Source organism: Neopelma chrysocephalum, unplaced genomic scaffold (genome assembly GCF_003984885.1).
Source record: "Neopelma chrysocephalum unplaced genomic scaffold, ASM398488v2 Primary Assembly neopelma1_64, whole genome shotgun sequence".
Lineage (NCBI taxonomy): Eukaryota > Metazoa > Chordata > Aves > Passeriformes > Pipridae > Neopelma > Neopelma chrysocephalum.
In genome coordinates this window covers 716,344-722,343 of record NW_020897721.1, presented here as the reverse complement: position 1 = coordinate 722,343, position 6,000 = coordinate 716,344, and positions in this window count along the sequence as shown.

Here is a 6,000-nt window from a genome sequence, read left to right as displayed (position 1 = left end):
AAACAAACCACCCCTGAGTTGTTAGTTAGCCCAGATCAGCAGAGCCGGGGCCAGGACTTGCCGTGAGCTCGGGGCTCTCTCCAGCTCTGTCCCGGCCTGCATGTGTGTGTGAGAGTACGGACGGGAGGCAGTGGGGAGGTGGATGTTTCTCTCCCCCCACCCCTCCCTTCTTCCCCCCTTCTCTCCTACTGCAATTCATTTCTGTTTGACGAGGCACAATAAAATCTTCTTGTACATCCCTGCTCCCGTGTCTTTCTGGGGGAGGGATGTTTGTTTTAGGCACGCACAGAGCAGCCGCGCTCCCGCTGCCCGGGCGGGACGAGGGAAGAGAAATTCATTTCTCCAAACCCGATGGAATGCAACTTTAAAGCTCCCGAGACTGGTCTCGCTCCCAGCTTGGCTCTGGGAGCAACTTTCACCGCCGTCAAACCACGAGAGGAGCTCAGGTTTGGACCCAGCTCCTTGCTTTCCCCCCGCGGGCGCCGGCCGAGCCTCGGAGGAGCGGCCCGCGTTGGCACCGGCATCTGGGCCGGCTCCAGGGCTCGGGACAAGCCTCGTCGGGACAAGCCCGGAGTACCCCCGGGCTGTGGGGTCCGAGACGGAACCCCATCACGGTCAGGGCAGCCGGCGCCCTCCAGACGCGTGAAAATCGACGATACTTAGTTACAGGAATGAGCAGAAACACCGTGTTTCGTTGCGCGGTTCCTCGGTTGTTGCTCAGTTATCCCCGCTGTGCGTGTGGCTCTGGCAGTGTCCAGAACCGCACCATTTGGCGCCCACGGCTCGGCGCTCACATCTGGGTCAGCTCGATAAAACACGAGAAGGGGTTTCACATATTTATTTTGAAGAAGTCCCGATTTCCCTGGTGTTTATTTCCCTCCTCACTGCCCTTGATTCACCCGAAGTCTTCCCATGGACGGCTGATCCGCTGCCTAAGTTTGAGAGGGCTGCAGCAACGGTGCTGCTGCAGCTTCCCCCAATTGCAGTAGTAAATCTTAATTAAAAAGCGCCCGGCTATTGGCTGCCATGCGGGGGAAGGGACACACACGCCCGCAGGCAGCGCAGCGCTCGGAATCATCCCAGAGAAATATAGTTCTTGATTAGTGTATTTTCATCTCATTCTTAGCGGAAGACAGTTTGTAAGTACCTGCTAATGTTAGTGCTCTTTAAGGTTTCAATTGTTCTAGGGGGTTTGCCATTGACTTTTTCATTATTTACCTACTGAATCAAAGTAAGCAAATGCCATCTGTTTCCCTGCTGCTATCATCTTCACTTTTAATTATCCGCCCAGCAGCCTAATAGAGATGATATTAAACTAAATCTTTTTGACATTAAAAGTAATTATCCCCAAACCAATATTACAAGAATGAAAATTACCATCATCACCCCCCCTTCAAGAAAAAGGCACATTCCTCCTAGTCCAGGCAACCTCTTCAGATCATGGAGCGAGGAAAGAGAGACGGAACTCCCGTTAGTCCGGACTTCTCAAGTATTTGAAACATTATTAACTCGATTTCCCGGCTCCCAGTAGGGGAGGAAAAAGCGACAAGGGAGAAAGATTCGTCGAAGGAAATAAGGGAAATTCGGGGCTCCGCAAAGCCCCGCGCGGGCTCCTCTCCACCCTGAGGCGACGGGGCCGGGACTGCCTGACCCCTCCGGGATCCGCTGGGCCCGTCACAGGTTCCAGCACCCGGCTTTTAGAGAACAGCACATCATAAATACACAGACATTCAGCCCTCGAAGTGCTTCGCACCATCCAGCGGCACCGGCCGCGTGTATCGCGCTGGCGTTGCGGGGACGGTCATTAGAGGGACACTGGGATCGGGGCCGTAATGAAGGGGCACGGCGGGTCCTCTGACAGATGGCCGCCGGCTGAATTACCTCCACAGAGTCATTTCGCTTACTCCCAGACTTCTCCGCCATTTCTCCTCCGACTCGCTTTAATACGAGCCGGAGCCGCGTCCCCCATTTCCTTTTAATATGTGCTAAACTGAGCTAATTTTAATTGCATGTTTCAACTTTGCTAATTAAATAGAGTGGTCTAATTAAAAGTGACTAGGGAACAGTTTTAATTCAACCTTCTACTTTTTTAACAATCCATTATGCAACAAATCCAGGGTAAGCCCTCCCTTTAAAAAAGCTACAGATGATTGGGTTTTTACACCTTTTTACACGCTCACAATGGGGAGACTTGACCCAACATATGTAGCGGTGGGGCCGGGCCCCCCCGGCTCCCCGGCGGGGCATCGCGACCGGGCCGCCTCGCTGCTGCTGCCCCGCCTGAGCGCGGCTGGACCCGGGGGCTTCCCGGGGCCTCCCCGCTGGAAGTGCGGAGACTATTAGCCCAGCAGAGGTTAGAGTAGCACATCCCCAAGACAGCAGCCCAGGATTTGGGAAAATCGGGCTCTTTACACGCTTCATCTCTTCACCAAGTGCTCATTAGGTTGTTAACCTCTGGTTCACATGAAAGGGGCATGTGATGAATCCCCTCCCGAACAAATGGGCGCATCCCCCTTCAGGCACTGAACAAAGCCCTTAAAATAACTGCACAAGAAAGCCTTTAGTTGTTACTCTAAAATTTCTTTTCTCTGAGAGCTTGTGCCCATCCACACACACGCACACCGACACACAGAAAGAGGGGAAAAAAGCTCACATACGCAAAAATCCATCCATCACCCCCATCCCCTTCCTCCGTGTGCTGGAGCTAAAAATTAAAAATCCGTGTTTCGTCCCTCGGGCCTTTGGCGCTGCCTGATGTCCCCCGGGTTTGGCTGAGACTCGAGCTGGGGCTTCCCAAGGGAGGGGAAGGAAATCTTAATCGCTTTAGCGGGGCGGGCAGGGGAGCAGCCTCTGCCTGCGGAGGGGGAAAGACACGCGCCCCGGCCGGGGGCAGCTCTCTGCGGGGACGGGGGGGCTGTGGGGGTGCCCATGTCCCCCCCCCCGCTCTACTCTCCCCTTCTTCCACCCTCCCGGGAGACAAGCTGAGCGAATCCACAGCTGAGGAGCTGAGGAGTTTGCCTTTCTCGCAGGGGGAGCGCGGCGAGGGCCGGGACAGCTCGGGGGGAGCCCAACGCGCCCAGAGCCCCCGGTCCCGCTCTGCGCTGGCTGCCAGGGCGGCAGAGCGGGTCGTGTCCCAAACCACACGGCCTCAAGCTCTGGGGCCAGCGCTACTTGCTCAGGGCTCACTGCCCACGGCCGGCCGGCCGGCCAGGGAGAGGAGCCTGGCTCCGCGTTCCCATCGCTCGCCTGTGGATTTAGGGCTCTTTAAGACCTTTGCTTTTCTCTCCCTCCCTCCTTCTCCCTCTCCCTTTCTATTTCCCAGCCCCTCGGGCATGGATTAAAGTGACAGACCATTTTCCCCTCGCACCTTATTGATGGCTAAATGCACTTTGAGTTAATGCGCGGGAAGGGGAGGGGGGTCCCGCGACCGCTGCGAAACCTCAGCGGGCCGACGGAGCGGCCGCGGGTCGGGGGCGGCTCGGCAAGGGCTGCCCCGCTCCCTTACCCGCATCGCCTCGCAGGTGGCTGCGGGGCAGCGGAGGCTCCGCTGGGAACCCTCGTGTCCACGGCGCTTTCCGTGGCACAGGAACACCCGCGTGTGCCGCAGCCCCCCGGCAGCCGCGGAGACACGCGTTCGCACTCACAGGCGCACGCAGGTACAGCGGAGGCAGCAGCTCAGAGCCAGAATGACTCGGGAAAGCTCCGCTCTGCTAATTTACTACAGGGCGCTCCGAGAGGTTCATTAAAAAGGCTCTTGTCAGCTCCCTAACGATCCGAGGGCTTTTTAATTATATTTTATATTCCCCTACCCGTCTCCTAACTTCAAACACATGGTAAAAAGGATTTGCTGTTTTGTTTCAGGTAAAACCTAATAATTAAAATTCAGACCCCGTCCCATGCATCTGCTTCGCCTTTGCCAAATGAATTGAAGGGAGAGAGAAAAGCGATTTCATTGAGATCACAGATGGGGTGCAGGTTTTTGGAAGAAATTTGAGAAACACCATTGTCCAGAATCAAAACTCTATGTCTTGCCCCACAAAGGGGGCTGCTTTAAGCCCCTCAACTTCTATGGGGCTTGTTTTTTAAACTTTAAGTGTTCCGCACAATAAGCTGCCACCAAAATGTCACAACCACTCTGATTCCAAGTGTGTCTCGCTGCAAAGGGTGCAGAAAAATGAAGGGAGCAAAGGGAAGGAGTGTAATTAAAAACCTTGGAGCTCCCTCCTGCCTGCTGGGACCCGGCGGCCGGTCCGGGGCGGGAGCGGCGGGGAAGTGCCCCCGCCCGTGGCAGCGGGACGGGCACCCCGAGGTGCGGGGCAGCCCCCCCCCCGCGCTCCTCCCGCATCTGCCCGGCCCCATCCCGGCTCAGCACATCGGAGCGCTTCCATATTTTGGAGGCTAAATTGTTTCATTATCCGAAAGCAGAAGATTAAGCCTTTTATTTTTATTCATGGTCATGACAGCCCCAGTCGGATTTGCCGGAGGATTCCCCCCCTCCACGTTTATTGCCCCAGGAGCTCAGGAGCTGAACAATCTTGACGGAATGCGATAGATAAACACAGCCTGTATCGTTCAAGAGACATATCGAGGGTGTTTGCGGAGGGGCGGGAGAGCCGGTTTAACAGCATCATCAAAACCCACACGCACTTCGGGAAAAAAATTCTTGTAATCTTTTTACAGTTCACATGCGGAATTTAACGGGGCTCACATACGAACACAGACTTCTCTTAAGTTAATGATGGATCATCCGCAATCTACCACGGCACCGTCCAGCCCCGTCCCCGTGCAGCTCTGGTGCGACCAGCCCCGCAGGACCGGGTAGCGCTGGGGAGATGCCTGGGCATGTGGATCCCTGTGTTTGGTTGGCCGGCTGTTTGGTTTTGTTTTTGCCCGGAATGCCCAATTCTTCCTTGGTGCGCCCCTCGCCCCGCACCGGTCTGGCGGCCCCATCTCTGCCCATGCCTGCGGGGAAGGGCACGGCCGCCGGCCTCATGCTGGCCAAGGACGGGCACCCGCGGAGGATTTCCCCCTCTTTCGATTTCTCTTTAACCAATTTTCACAATTTTTTGGCGGAGCCGAGCCGGGGTGCGGAGCCAGGGCGGCCGCGGAGGGTCCGCATCGAGCGGGGAGACCCGGGGGGCGGATCCCCCCGGCGTTCCGGTGCCCCTTGGATTCTGTCCCCGACGGCTTCATCCCGCCCCGGGAAAGGCCGGTTCGGTCCCGGGGGAGCCCCGGGAGGTGCCTTCGCTCCCCCTTCTGCTCCTCCATGCCCACATCTTCAGGGGGAGCCGGCGGCCTGAGGTGCGAAGGTGCGGTGGGATCTGTGTCCAGGCTGAGCTTTATTTACTTTTTTTTTTTTATGTTTTTGTTTGTTTGGTCTGGTTTTGCTACATTAGACGGTTCCGCAACAGCCACACAACGCTTGACTTACCTTCGCCTAAACCTTGAAGAAGTGCATTACAGTAATGGAGTGTTTTCTGTAATTCAGTTCTAAAAAACACCTCCCTCCTTTTTTCTTTATTAGATCCACAAAATAATTTATAAAGTTCCTCTCTATCGGTGAGTTTATAATTGTAATTAAAAAAAATTCCTTCTCTATTGCCACCCTTGCCTTCCCTTACACAATCAAAGTCGTAAGTAATCAGAGCAGATAAAGGGGCAAATAGATCTACCAAAAGTGAAAAATAATTCTACCTACACATTAGAATAATTTTTAAACTTCTAAAATGGCTGCAACAGAATGAGGGATTTCAAACGACAACAAATTAGGTCTATCTGTAAATTTAGAAAACGCAAGATTATGAGTAGGATCCCGTTGTTACAAGGTATAAAATACCTGATAGTTACTCATGCTAATGGGGGACTGTGACAATAGGCTAAATAAAGCATAGAGGCAAATAAAATGGTAGAAACCACATTTCGAGGTAAATGAAAACATATTCAGTAGTTTACTAAATGATAATAATTAAAAACCAAAACAGAGTAGCATTTACTTTTAAG